This window comes from Metopolophium dirhodum, chromosome 9 (genome assembly GCF_019925205.1).
Source record: "Metopolophium dirhodum isolate CAU chromosome 9, ASM1992520v1, whole genome shotgun sequence".
Classification (NCBI taxonomy): Eukaryota; Metazoa; Arthropoda; class Insecta; order Hemiptera; family Aphididae; genus Metopolophium; species Metopolophium dirhodum.
The window spans coordinates 24,880,954-24,898,056 of record NC_083568.1 but is presented as its reverse complement, the minus strand read 5'-3'; positions in this window follow the sequence as shown (position 1 = coordinate 24,898,056).

Sequence of the window (17,103 nt, the reverse complement as noted above, 5' to 3'; positions counted from 1 at the left end):
CGAAAGCGATTATCATCCGATATGTAGGTTCCAATCAGTTATAGGTACCTAATGTTGATTTTACACAGGGTGATCTATTAATCTAGCTAAACTCATTATCTAAAAAGATTTTTGAATGGTAATTGTTAATATTGTCTATGGGGACGGATGCAATACATAGGTACTGCAGATGTGGCGTCTCCTCTCATTGAAGATACTTAAATACTTAGAATTTTTTTAGGTTGCTTATTTTTTTTAAATTATATTTTATTATGTTAGTATTACTAACTATGTATTATAAATTCTAAGAGTATACACATCGAAAAAATCAACTAAGAAAATAAGTGTAGTATATGACGTCAAAAGATCACGCCGTAAGAAATCCTTTTCGGGAGGAAATTCAAAAGTGTGGTGGCGTAATTATAGTGCTTGGTTAAGGAGAATATCAAAATATAAGTATGGTATAATGGTATAATCATAATGCATACCTATACCTATACCTTTTTCAAATAATCTACTCCAAAAAATAGTTTTGTTCAGCTCGCATAATAACCTAAGAAAGTTATTTGTTCCATCTAGCATTCTATATAGCCTCGCCCAATTTTCACGTCAACTCACACGTCGTTTTGAAAACATTATTACATAATAGACTTAAAATGTGTATAGTTCATACACTAATACCAATTCAAAATTACATACCTACCTTAAACACACGAAAAACTGACGGTGACCATTTTCCCAAATGCCAATAAAAAATAATTTTGCCTATGTATTTTTGATATTTTTAAATTTCTATTAGGAAAACTTAGGTAGAATTTTGTATTAATTGTTCAAGCCTTTGGTATAGTAAATGATTTTCGTAAAAGTTTAAACTAGAAAATAACAGATTGTATTTTTATTAAAATAAATCCAACAAACACTCCTTTTTTAGTGTTAATTATTTAGTGGATATTTTGTTTGGAAATGTTGATGTACCTAATTCAAATTGCAAATGAGTAATTTTTTAATTATTAAAATGTTTGTACCGAGGATAATAGTCCTTAAAAATGGTTTTACAAAAATATAAAACATAGGTACGTTATGTTGGAATTAGCATTGATTAAAAAAAAATGGAAATTGACAATGTCCGTAAGCAGCTCAAAATAAGTCAAAATATTTGGAAAATGTTATGGTGTATAGGAAATGCAATTATAAACATTCAGTCAAAATTTCATGTCCTTACGGTCATTTGTTTTAGAGTTACACCAAAAACTAAAATCAATTTTCTCAAAAACGTTTTCCCGTTTTCCTTAATTTTTCTTTTGTTTTTCACGTCGCTTTTGAAAACTACTGGGAAATTTTTACTTTTGACCTCCCAAAGTACCAACTAAATTCACTTTCCTACCAGAAAAGTTACTGTTGAAAAAAATCCAAGCACTTTTACTGTCCTAAAAGGTGATGACAGACACAAAAAAAAAAAAAAAATAAAAAAAAAACCACACATCATTGTAAAATCAATACATTCATCGTTCCACTCAGAATCTAAAATAATATGACAAAAATCTCCTCCTTCACGATAGCAAATATCTAGTAGTTTATATATGCAGTGTGTTCGCTATTCACAATGTTAAAAGTATAGAGAGGTAAAGATCTATTTGGTCAAATGTATCTGAAAACAATTTATTTTTGGTATCATTTACAATTTTCTTTTATAAAAATTAAAAAATTTTCAATTGTTATGCATAGTGCAAGTAGGTATACTGCGTACCTAAACAGTAGACAGTAGTCTTATTTATTAGTATATACACTTTCTCAAATCCACACTTCCAATTTCGGAATACACACTTTGTGTAGGGGTCGACTAAAAAAATTTCTGTTGCGTGTACCTATATCTCTAATTACAAAAGATAATATTTTTAGTAATATTTAGTCACATTACACGCAACACAAAATTATGAAAAAACTAATCGAGACTCCACTGCAGCGAGAGATATTGTGCGTGCGAGAGTTAGAGTGTGAGATCCAGTGTGAATACGGAATCCAGTGGTCGAAAAACGCAGTAGTAGTCATTATTGTCGATATATAGCAAAGTGTTAAATTTTCAACGCACGCGTCTCTCTACATATTATATTAATATTAAAACGATAATATTGTATTATAATAATACTATCGCGTAAACGCGCGTGCATGCCGCCCGACGACGTATTCGATTGCGGTTAACCGCGTTTCTTTATACAGGTACCTACGCTATATTATATATTATTATTATTATTATAGCTACATATTACTATAACAGGTATGCGGTATGTCGTGTACAATATAACATCAATACCTATATATGGTATAGTACACATTTTTAATACACATATACCTATTCAGTTTATTGGACGCGCATCGTGAACCTTTATCTACCCGAGGTGGTATATTAATCGCGTGTGTACACTTAAGTTTCATTGAACCACACGCGCGAATATTATTAGCACCGAGTCCGGGCCAACCGCCGACGTGAAAAGTGTGGAACGTTTATTGTTTAGCGGTTATTTCGTACGCCTGTTTGTATATTATAATAATATGCGGTAACGCTGGTAACAGTGGTTGGACGGTAATAATTGTACGTGCGGGGCACCAAGACGTGCAATACTGATGAATTAACGTGCAGATTCTTTCGTCCGGGTCTCTGCACTACGTACGCCTGCCCACGTGGTTGTATACACTATAGGAGGTACCCAATATTAAAATACAATTAGTAAACAGCGCCGATGTCTGATAATATCGCGAAAGTATTATATTTATATTGTGCAGCAATGTGAATCGTTGGCAATCTTGAATGTTATCGACACATTAATAATAATATTATGTTGATTAATAATAAATAGGAACTCGTATTAATTGTGTGCACCCGGCACCCACTCGCTTTGACATAATATTTTTAAAGGTGTGGCGATCGGTTGAAATGAATCGAATGGGCGCATTATACTTGGGGTAGGTGTATAGAAAACCCTTCAGAGTAGTAGAACAATAATATTAAGTATTGATGACGTTTGTGGTGTTCATTACTAACGAGTAGACTAAGGACGGCTTTTAGTAATACATTTTTATTTTTATTTTCAATTTATTTTTGTTTTATTTTCAACACTGTTATAAAAATATTATACATTTCAACACTTATAAGTGTACAATCGCTATTATTGTTGGTATAGTAGTATAAGTGTAGTTCGCTATAATCTCAAAAAAAAAAATCGTTTCTATGAATGCATTTTATAGTATTTCGCCGATGACTGTTCATTATCAAAATTATATTATACAATAATACAGATATGTTTTAAGGAGTTTAGTGTAGGCAATAGTGCAAGCACATGCGAATGTCTGCCCTCACAAAGCTTATTATAATATTATTGTACTATGTGTGTGTTGTGCCTATGTTACATTTTTGCCAAGTAGGTAAAATAGATTTACATAACTAATTATTATTATTGAGATAAAATAAAATATAATAATGTTGTTCACAAAAAAACATCAGTTTATCATGTATAGTTTATAAATAAGACATAAGAGGTTAATCATTATTATAATTTTTTCAAGATTAAAATCAAATTTTCTCGCTTATCGGTTTACATCGCTCGTGCAAAAAATGCGCTTTGGCTTTCAATCGACACAATATAATATTTTATAATATTATACGTTACATGAGAAATTTAATTAATATTGCTTACGTTCTCGTAAGACGCCTTATCGTGGGTTACACTGCGCCTTACACTGCAGTGAATACACAGTTTGGTCTGCCGCGTTCTAATTAAAAGGCTGTAGTACCTACACGCAGCAACTGCATACTTTATTAATATTCTGAACTGCATTTGCGTGCTCGGGATTTTCCAAGAGCAATGACTGGGTTGGGAAGAGATTCAAACTTTATTTAATCGTTATAGGTAAAGAAAAAAAAAATGGAATTTTTATAATAATTACAATAGAGTGCATAAACCATTAAGATGTTATAACGTAAGGTATATAATAATATAAACTCTGACTATAAGGAGCTGAAGGGGCGGGGATCGACGCCCGAGGCAAACCTCCCCCGTCACTCGTCGACCCGCGCATAATATAATATTATGGTCTCTGAAGATCAACTATAAAAGACCATTGTATACAGGGTGATTCGCCAAGCATGTTCACCCCCATTATTTCCTTCGTTAATGAACTTATTCAAATTCTGATTTTTAAATTGTTAGATATACCTACTACATTAATACTGAACATTATTTTTCTTATACCATTTTGGGAGTGGCCAGTGATGATACCCGCTTATTTTTAAAAATTAGGATCAACATATTTTTCATGTAAATTGTTAAGAAGATGGATTCTTTCTGAAATTGTTAATATACCGAAACCAATTTTCGAGTTTTTAATTTTGTGTAGGCGCTAATCCTTAAAATGCGTCCCGTAGAACTTTTGTTGGGACAAATGGGACACAAAGTTGAAATACCGGACGTATGGTCACCCTATGCTAAAGGATAATATGTCTATATTATAATATAGGTTTGAAAGATAGGTTATTGGGGGTTTTGTTAATTTGAAAAGTAATATTAATCTATCAACAACATTTTATATTTTGTAAAAATTGTTTGAACTTAATTATAAGTACTTGATTAAAATATATTACATCTATTTTAAAGTTTTGTGTTACAACTTATATCCATTTTTAAGAACTATTATCCTTAGTATATACTGCGTGTTAATATCTCAGATACAAATCGTTCAACTTTTTATTTAGATCCATCAACATTTTCGAAAAAATCATCAGCTTAACAATTTACAGTAAAATAAAGGTTGGTTAAAATTTAAAAAAAGAAGTTTGTACCGCCTAAGGAAACTCCGTATAAATAATGTAAAAAAAAAATAAATATTTGAAAATATGCGGCCTTTAAGTATACCTGCATATTTGAACATTCCGAAAAATACAAATTTGAATATATTCAATATTAACGGGAAAATAATTTGGATGAGCATGTTTGGTGGCGAATCACGCTCTATATAATATAACACATACTATGATAATATAATATCCACGCGCGTTTTAAAATATAATATATATCGTGCAGATTATTATACGAACAGCATGTAGGTATCTATCTACATATCATTATGCGTTTTATCAATATAAATATAATAATAGTATTATACAATAATATGTTATACGCATTATTACTATTATAATATATACATATTATATTATACCCGCAGCCTCACGCGTTTCGTTACCACTAGAATATGCCCGTTTTCGTTTTTTTTTCTCCCTAGGCGTTCGATCGCGTTCTGCTCGTAGATTTAGTATAGTCGTTAATGTCGGTTTCTATGCGTATACAATATAATATTATATGTACAATATAAGTATATTACATCTCCGTGTAATGGATTCACCACTCTTCGACGGGCGCGCGCGGCGGTTGATGATAGCCACAAGGACAGGAAACGGCCGCTTGTCCGACAAACAATCCGTCAGTGATGCGCTTATTGCCCGCCGGGCATTGTATAATGTCACTAAAAACCAGATCCTTTTACTGTAAGTTTTTATTATTATTATTATTATTATAACGTATACAATGCCGGGGTGGTCTTGGTCGATTTTTTTTTTCCATCCAGACACCGGCGAAAAAAAAGTTCTAAATTAATTTAACCGAGGCGGTCTTATCCCGGCCGAAAACGCTATAAAAACCCGATTTTTTTCCTCCGGTCTTCGCTTCCAAGGCGCCCCCGCGGCCTCGACCTATACAATGTACACCGTCGATATGCCGGCTTTGATCATATTGTTATTATACGCACGTATAGGCGCTGGTAAATCATATATATATACATATATACACACACACACGCGCGAGAGAACAGATACTACTCTCGTTAGATAATAAAAATGATAAACGGACTCGATTTATACATAATATTATATGTATTTGTGTCGATTCGGCCGCGTAAACAAACCGTGTTGTATACAATAATAATAGTAATATGTATAGGAATATGTATATTACGCATCGCAGCACCGTCCGTCCGTTTCGCCGTGTGCTTATATATAGAGGTAATAACTTTTTTAGCTGCGACGCTGCAGTGTTCGACCATACAGGGACTGGAACCGAACCAAGAACAACCGGTCCCCGAACCAAAAACTCGCGGAAACTCGTAGGGCTTAATTTTTTTTTAGTGTCAAAAGTTTTTTCCCCGGTTCGATGACAATTTTCCAATAAGGTCGTAGCCCATGCATCGGTGTATAGCTTTTAGAATAGAAATAAATGCAAATTAAATAAATTCAATTCATTATTGAATCAATGACAGATTATAAGGCATACATAATTAATTAACAGTATAACTATTCTGAGAGGATACCTATTTTAATAATCTATTTTAGATTCTGAGTGGAACGATCAGGAGGTCAAAATTTAAAATTCTCAATAGTTTTCAATAGCGCCGGGAAAAGCAACATAAAAATTAAGGGAAAACGGGAATTTTTACGCAAAAACGGTGTTTGACAATATCGATATTGGTTTTTGGTGCAACTTTAAAACGAATGAACGTATAATATACATGCCATTTTCACTGTTTGTCTATATTCGCACTTTCTATGCACGATACAATTTTCAAAATATTTTGATTTTTTTTTAACTGTTTAGGGACATTTTCATTTTCCAATTTTATTAGTTTTTATTTCTATGAATGTCAATAAAACTTTATTTGTTGAGTAAAAATATTTGAAAAATGCTCCTACTATATTGTTACAATGACATTTGAAAATTAATATTAAAAATCTTTAGTCACAGTTTTTTTTTATAAGCATATAAAGTTAAAATTTTGACAAAATACGGAAAAATCACGACAATTAGCAAATTATTTTGAGTTAAGAAATCATACAATTTTTTCTTTTTAAATCTAAGATTTGAAAATGTAGTACAAGATTATTCATAAGTTTGTCTACCTTTATCAAAAAAAAAATGTCTACAAGCAAATCAACCTAGAGTGTACATACATGAAAATTTTACTGAAAGTTTATATTTTCATTTTCTATACACCATAAAACTTTGAAAATATCTTTTTAAGCTGTTTAGGAACATTGTCAGTTTTCAATTTTTTAGTTTTTTTTTTCTAGAAATATCATTAAAATTTTAATTGTTGTGTAAAAAAGCGTGAAAATTTAATACAAGGCTCCTGACATATTGTTCTAATAGCAGTTGAAAAATATTAATAATACATAGGCACAATTTTTTTTTCATAAGCATTTAAAGTTCAAATTTTGATAACATTTATCAAATTTATAATTTAATAATTATTTTGTAGTTAAAATGTATAAAATGTTCAACTTTTATAGCTAAGGATTGACGGATAATAATAAAATGCACTCCACTGGTGTGTTTGTATTTAAAGTTTACACGTAGGCGTATGACATATTATTAATATGTTACAAAGGTATTATAGTCACATAATTTTTTGGATGCAAATTTGGGAAGATTTCTGCGCGATAATCTTGATTAATTGCTTTTATATAATATCATTATAACAACAACAAAAAACAACTTTGTAATCATATTATTTAAAATAATTATTTATTATAATATAATTTTTTTTTTTGCTTAAATCTATTTGACATATTATTTAGTTGTCATATATTTTTATTATACTATATACTTAAACATATTATGTTTAGTTTTGTATAATAATTGACCAGGTAGGGTTTTCGTATAATGTATAATAATCTTTATTTTTTTTTTCTTAAACTTTTTCATATTTTATCTACACAATCTATAGGTAGTTCAAAAGTGAAAACTATGCTGGACGAGTGAATTTTTTACTTGAACTAACGAGTAACGACTCGAAAAACCGAATCGATATGGTCATAATATGGATATATGGTCGGTGTTCGAGACTTTGAAACTAATGAACGAAATAAACACTATAGTCGCGTCGTCTTCGTCGTCACTTAAACGTTTCTCTTGAATGAATGAACGCAATCATGGATAAACCGAAATTACCGTGAACGCGGTACCTACAACCACTGTTAAAGGAAACGCCGCGCCAGACCTACGTCGGTGTTCGTTGTGAGGTATTCCTCCGCGTCACGTGTGTGTAATCCGATTTCGACCATTATAATTACACAACAACAATATTATTATAAATTATACCTCGCCTCCTAAAAGAGCTATTATAAGTACAAATATTTCTCGCCGTTGGTAAATTGGTCGTTTGGTCCAGTATGCAGACTCAAATTCGGTTTGATTAAGATTTCATTATAATATGATGCTTTTCAAAACAATTTTTGTCGTCTAGAAAATATAAATGATCGGTTTTCGTGTCACCGTGAGTGCGTAATATAATCATTAATCATAGTTATGGTGTACAGTGCGACGAAGTTCTTAAAAAAACGTGTCAATCACAGTACGTTAATTTATGTTGTAGATTCGTAATCAATTCCGGACCGTCGAAACGCGTCTCCCATGTTCCTAGGATAACGTGAAGAGTGGCTGGTGTATCAGAGTAACGCACATCATTCAGTAAACCCCAAAATAATATATTCACAGGTTTCTAGTAGCCAGGACGACTGTTCCGTCGTCCATGTATGACGTCTATGGACTTTGTATTCACAATCGTCTTAAAATAGTTTATTAAAATTTAAAATATGATACAATATCATAATATTCATAGGTACCTATAATAATATAACCGTGTAGTGTGTACCTGAGTAAAATATGTTCTATGATAGACCAAATTGATAGTGAAAGAAGACTATACCTAATATTGTATTCATATTAATAACAATAAAATATTTGCTAAATTTTCATAATCACTGGAGACGTATCTCCACTACTGTTTCGACGTTAACACTTTTATATGGTATAACCTGTGCCGAACACTTACACTATATTATATTACAATTTGATCCGAACTAACATTACGAGTGTTTAAGTCGCCATCATTAAATTTAAAGAGTCGTATTGTTTCATTAGCTGATAATAAACGACAGTTACCACCTAGTCGGTGTCCCGTAATCGAATTAACGAATGCAATCATTATACCTACGTTCCGGCGAGAGCGCTTCATATTGTATACATTAGTAGGTAGATAAATTTCACGCTGCGTACAACGGATTTCAAGAACATCAAGAGACATTTGACGTAAGATTTTAAATTACTTAGAAAGGCCACGACTAATTTTCTCGGTCGAAATAAAGCCATCAATCAACGAATCCGTACATAATATCTCGTGACTAAGACGGATTACATTTGTAAATATAACACTATTATATAGTATTTTATATTATATCGTACAAGTGCAGTTCAACCAATAAAACGTTTATGAATGGAACATGCGTTGTGGCTATATTTGTTTTAAGATTATATTACCATTATAATATTATACCTATTATTATGGTTATTGATTGGTTGATTTTTTCTATATTTTCTATTTTCATTAAATCTTAAATAGTTCAATATTGTGTAAAATACTAAATTTTAATAAAATATATGAATATAAAAAAACGACTAAATTAATATTATTAGGCTCAGGGCTTAAGACTTGTCATACTAACTTACTATACCATACTAGTATGTAAACGAGTTAGATTTTTAAAGTCGAAAAAGGAAAAACGCGCAATCGTGGTGTATCCACAACGATTATAGGTAATGTAAGTTGAACTATAACTATAATAAAGCAACATAAATTTAAAAACAAAACATTTAAAATGTATATTTTGTACAACCATTTAAAGTTTCAGAAATTGTTTATTAAATTATTATCATAATATATATATATTATGTACCTATAAAAAAATCTCAATTGAATTTTCATAATAATCATATATTATAATATACTAATACATGACGTATTGTATCCTATCGGTGCTAGTCATAAATTCATAACATTATATTTACTACTGTTGTATAATCTATACTACGTAATATATCAATAAAATATCTATATACAACAACATATTCTATAATTTTTGATATCAATATCGAATTTATTAACCGTAGGATATCGCAACAGCAGATGCTTAACAAAAAACTTATTTAATTAAATTGTACAAACACCATTGCTGTATAATATTAATTCGTCTATATACTATCTATGATCTATGTATAGTAATAATATAGTATAGTATATGTTATATTTAATATTTATCACCATATAAGATACATACTTGCAGCCTGTAAAGGTATTAACATTTATAACAACTTAAGGCACACCTAGGTATTTAGGCATTTTATTATTTTATTGTCACATTAGAAATATACCTAATAGTAAAATTTGATTTAATTTTTCATCTACTGTTAAAATTATTAATTCCAAATGCAGATTTTCATGTGACCACCTGATCATTGATTTAGATAAGTTGTTCACAAGTGTGCCTATATAATGAGAGAGCACAAAAAAGTGTGGACAGATGGGCTTGTAAAACTTTTGAGTTTATCTTAATACCGGAAAAATGTTATATAATAATTACTTTTCTGAGTTAGAAAAATTATTTTAAAAACCTGAAAATTGGTTGCACATTATAAAAATGTCACGCTAACAACAAGTGTTCCGTATTATATAACTCATAAATTAATTATGTATTTAATATTTATTCTTCTTAAAGTTATTTAGTTATTTAAATTCGTGAACACGGTTGTTACGCATTAATAGTTATAATTTAATACCACCACCTTCCAACAACGCGGTTTGGTTCTATTAAATTGAAATACAGATTAATAAAGTGATTAAAAAGGTTTTTTTTAAAAAAATTTAGTATAGCCGAAAAACCACTTTTTCTCTCGGCCACCTACATCACGTATTTCTGTAGTGGAGAAAATGCTCGGTTTCTAATAAATTATTTTTGATCAATTATATCTAACATAATTACTTTAAACACAACTATTGGAACGCGCTAGGCGTTACAACATAATTTGAACCAATTAACCAAAATATATACTTTGTTACTGCGTTAAAAAAAAAATTAATAATAATATATTGACCATTATAAAAGCGTTTAGTCAAAGTAGAACGGCTCAACTTAAAACTGATCGATACGATTACAATTTTTTTTCTGTTTTGAACAAGTTGTAATTATTATTATTAAACTATATATTATAATATATTATTAGGTATACTTATATATATATATATATATATATGTATATATACTGCATAATACTATTATACTGGTTCACAAATAATATGTACCTATGGTAATAATTCCAGGACCCCCCACATGAGTCGGCTACTTATTTTATGTTTCTAATTTCGATGTTGTTTGATTTTTATAAATTTGGTCAACGTTTTTTGAATTCCATTTCGTTTTTACAGTAACCAGCTATTACCACACTTCAGTAGTATACGACAACGAATGTGTACTCAAATGTTCAAATATGCCACCATATAGATATGTAATGCTCACACGTATTATATTATCTTTAGCTATCGTACGTCTGATTGCAGTGTGTGAACGCCTCTCTTCGTCCGCGTAGAATAATAATTAATAATATTTTAGTACAGACAGGGAACGCACGCAATGTCTGTATTCCCGTGTATAGGTACAGGGTGTCTGACAGTGTTTGTTTCTGTCGACCACTTTTTTTCTGAGTAGAAAAAGACAACGATTATTGTATCCAATGTTTTCGGTCATTATAATAATCTATATTCAGCTTTGGCCACACTGAAAGTACGAAAACTTTGTTTTATTGTTTTCCAGAAATCCGAGACAATAAACTCAGGGGTGGACTGGAAGTCAGCCCAGTATTGTATAAAACGGTATATTAATAACTAATGTTTTATTGTCAATTAATGTTAAGTAGCCCATAGCCGCAGCATCATAAACCTGTACGCGGCACCATAATATACTGTAATAGCACACTCTGGCCGGTCTACTCCTAAACAAAGTCGATTTGTGGAATAATTGAAAAAATAAATAAATTATAATATCACTGTCTCTCATCTATATGTTTCAATACAAACTGAGTACCATAAAGTATAAAAAAAATCATCGCCTTACCCATTTTTACAGACTTAGGGCTGTCTGTAACAAAATCTTCTATACTGCAGGTACCTATGTTTTTACTTTAGTTTTGAAAAATTCTACTAATATAATATTATGTATAATTCCGTTGTTGATATAACTGGTTGATATTTATTAATTTACGCGAGCGCGGACTCAATATTAGTACATTTTTTACACGACCTACGTCCGATATCGTGCAGACGAAGTTTATATTTTTAGATTGATAACAACAATAATAACAATAATATACGTCATCCGAGTGTTGAACAGCTCACGATGCGATGAGAGACGGACACGCGGCCAGACACCCTGTACAGCTACAGGTCGTGTGTATTACGGTGTAATATTATAATAATGTATGAAAAGAAGTCATGTGTGCCGCCGTCAACGAAGTGGCGATCGACGAGCGTGCGAACAGTAAGTTATCGTTTGGACGGAAACGACCGAAAATATTTCACAGACGGGACTCGCGCTGCGTGCTTCCCCGTCAAAGAGGAGCCGTTTATGCTCGGCGAGCACCCGTTTACACGATTTCGTGTTTTTCTGTTCGCTCCGATACGCGTATATTACATGTTTCTCTCGACTTCTCGTCGATCTCGGTCTCGATATTAATATAATAATAATAATAATATTATCTTCGCGTCCGCCGTCGCGAGTTCGATTCAAATTATTATTATGCACCGCGGCCTCCGGCTGCAATAATAATATTATTATTATTATTATTATTATTATGTATATGATTTTAATATGCGTCTACGCCGCCGCCACCACCGCCGCCGAGGTGTCGGTATTTATTTTATTCGCTTCTCCCGTAATAATATTATTCTCTCCTCATACTGTTATATTATACACTATTACCTATAATATATGGCTGTATATATATATATATGTATATTATTATAATTCCGTGGCGCGCCGGTTTTTCTCTCCGCTCCTCCGCGTCCCACAACTCGGACCGTCCCGATGTCCGTCGTACCTATAATATAGGTACAACACTATACAGCTACACATGTACTTACGTATATAATGTATATTATGTACATAATTTTATGTTACATACACAACGACATCATTATAACTTAATTAGTATATACGTTTTACGCGCGCGAAACACGCCGCGTAGTATACCTGCCTATATTTATAAGCGTAGATTATTCCGTTTTCCGTACCTATAGCGTATTAAATTATGTACAGAGTGATCTGCATTTCACGCCACGTGATTTTAGCGAAAAAAACAAATTCAATAGTTACAATTTTTTTTTTTTTTCGTTAAATTGATTTCTTGTATATAGGAACCTACGTATATTGGTAAAAGAACGAATACCGGTAAAATCTAGAATTCACTAATCCAGACTTTACCCTCTGCCCTAGGAAAATGTCCAAACGTTTACCGATAGATCTTGGAAAATTCTACTATTGTAGGATATACAAAATCACACGGCCCGCCTCAGAATGGTCATTGTATGTAGTTCGAACTATATTACAAACACTATAATATGGCAAATTTTAAGATATACGAACAGTTTTAATATTTTTTTTCTTTTGGTTTTAATAACTTTGTTTAAAATCTCGTAAAACCGTAATATACACGCCATTTATAATATAAATAAGATTATACCTTATGTAGTAAGCAAGTTACTACTTAACAATAAAACAAATTAAACCATAAAACGAGTAGGTTAGGACTGTATCACTAAACTAACTAACCTAACCTATAAACTATCGTTCGAACTTTTTCTGTTATTATAACTCGATAATATGTTTGAACTCTTCAAGCTTTTACTGACATTGGATGCATACCTATCCTAAGATTATAGTTTGTTTGTAAAATCCCAAACTGCAAAAATCAATTTGAAATTTAACCCATAGTTTGAACATAATTTAAGGAGGAAGTGAGGTTTAAATTTTATCACATTAAATTTATCACCCAGACTCACCCAATACTCAGTAGGTACATATTTCACTATCGTGGAACACTAATTTTATAATGATGTCGACCTGTTTAAGTGATTTTGAATTGATTCAATAATCAACCAACCCAGATGATGTCAGAGTTTTATTTTTAATTGCCCAAATTATCTTATGACATATATATTATAATCAATTTATTCTTAATACATGTAGGTTACAGTGTTACACGCAACATGACGTCACACCAAAAAATTAAATCTTAAATACAGTCAATAGATAGCGTTATTATTTATTGTGTTTCGTAATACTTACAAAATACAAATCGTTTAGGTAGGTACCTATATAGTAAAATAGTTTCACGCGGAAAAAAACCGTTTTGCTGGCTATAACCGTCCCTCAACTTTAGGTAGGTATATATAGGCACCGAAATATAGGTACACAATATAGAGGAGAATATTTTAAAACAGCTTGTAACACTTTAGGTGCCCATGTTGCTATGAATATTTCATGCGAGTTATACCTTATTAGAATAATAATTATAATGAAAAAAATATGCTACATCATATAATACATATAATACATCGAAAGCTGCATACGTGCTGAATATATTTTGTGACCTATACCTACGCGACTATGACGTATCAATTATAATTTACCAAGCCCAATCGATTGCTCAAAACTACCTATTATTGATCTAATAGTGTGGTACAATTGCATATAGTCATGCCATATTGCCATACATACGTATATAAATTGTAAATGCCAGTATTCATAATATTTTATATTCTGAGCTAGGCGATGAGTGTCATTGGTTTTACAATGATGTGTATGGTGTATGTTGTTTTTTTTGTGTAATTAAGACACTGTTTACAGGCGTATAGCAGTTGTTTTTAGTAAACAATTTAAATGAGTTTGTATTTATTTATTTTTTAAGGATTCAACTACACAGGTATTTAGCCTACATTAAAACAAAGAGGTATTAATGTACATTAAAACTTAATACAATAATATTGACACGTTATTTACAATAATTTACGGCTAAGGTTTGTAATGCGGAAAAATGCGCCGATTGCGACTGTGTTCTCTTTATTGGTTGCTTGGTGAAGACTGAAGAGTGAGACGGTTATTGAGGATCTTGTGAGCTTCGGTGTGTTTGGGGCGGTCGATGACTAGTTTGTATTTTGTGGGTTAAAAAGTTTAGATGAATAGGAAATATATAAGAAATATAATTTTCTAGATAAAGTATAATTTTAAACACATTTTGGCTCTATTTGGGCTACCTATTTATAAGCTTTCCAAAAGTCTTTTGGATTTATGTCAACTTACATTGTTTATTCGTTAAGAAACTAACTATTTATTCAATATTCCGCATAAGTGGTTCCTACAACAATTCAAGAATAACGTATGGGTTAGGTTATAGACATTGGCATTTTTTTTTCAGATGAGCGTTCTAATTTCAAATTGTCCGTTCCAACCGCTGCTCAGTATACATTTTTCGTATACAATATTATCGAGACAATGATTAAAATATGTATAATATTAGAACACATCATACTGATTGACGTTCTTATATAGAGACGTTTTTTCCTGCCAACGATATGTAATTTCGATCGCTGACTGTGTTATATCGAATATTATGATAATTTTGTATAAACGTATAGACGTATAAATGTATAATTTTGTATGGATGGGCTACCTACTACTACCGAGTGGTTTTGCGTTAAATTTTTTTTTCATACCTGTCGGTTAGACTGCAGTCATTATATTATACTGTTATAGCCTTATAGAGGTATAGGTATGTGTGTACGTCGCTATTTCAAACCTTTAATCACTGCGTGCTACGAGGCAGTATTTTGATTAGATCGTCGTTCACTCGTCCGTCGATAGGAAATTAATTTCGAAACCGTGTGGTGAGTGGTGACCTGCAATTATTTTAATTCTCGTTATTATAATTGATAGTTAGTAATTTACCATATAGACATTATATAGACATAAATATTAAATACTTTATTCTAGTATAATATCTGTCTAATTTATCTAGTTGTGTAGCCGACAGGTATATACCTACTTAAATCACTGTATAGGTACCTATTTTGTATGCTAAATATTATAATATTGTTGTGTATACCTAGGTGTTATGATATTGCGGTAGTCTATAAGAGAAATTTGAGTTTGAAATATTTCGATTTTAACTCGGTGACCAATCAACAAAATTGATTTGAAAAGAAAAAAATCGTAATCTAATTTCAATAATAATAAATTATTAGTGAAATATTAAACAATAAAATGACGAGTGTTTCTTATTAAGAAATTTGTATTTTGTCATTTTCATATCGATTTTTCGTCGACATTTCCACAGCTTTTGTACATTTACAATTTATTATTCTATAATTTTACCTTTTATAAATAATATTAAATTACAAATCCTAAACCAGGCTATGGTTTACGTATTAAATAATTGTACTAATTAATAGTAAATACAGTATAATCGACTAACTATAAATTTTATTGTAATGAGCATTTAAGATTTCTTAGCAATTGGTAATAGAGAACGCTATCTATGTGTTTGTCCCTGAACTGTAGTCTTAAGAAATCAACTATAGAGTGTAGCACATAACAATGTTTCCACATTCACAAAATATTATTTAACATACATTTGTATACTATTTAACATTTAATATTTCTATAATAGTTAGTTTCTACCAATAGAGTCTCGACTTATCTAGTGACTGACAACTACGAAAATATTACAAAACATTAAATAATTTATCAGATAAAACGATAATATTTTTGTTTGAACTATTATTGATGCTTATACAGAGGAAATCTTATGCCATTGTACCATTGTAAACGTAGTTTTTTTTATGATAATGGATTGATAATTTTAAATGTCAAAATAAAAAGGGCATGTCTTTTTTATGAATTATATCACTACTCACTACTCACTACTTTCCTAATTACGGCCCTCTTAACTTTTGTAAATTCATTATTAGTTTTGATTAAACTATTCAATGAAATCATAATTTCTTTTTATCATAGGTATTGTTATATTTAATTTATGTATATTTGTGAAATAAAAATTAAATACATTTTTTATTATTATGATTAATATTATAATTTGAATAATTGGAATATATTTAATTGATTAGAGCTAATTAATAATGCATTTTTTACAAATGTTTAGAATTTCATACCATTTCATAAACCTGGAAATTTGAAAT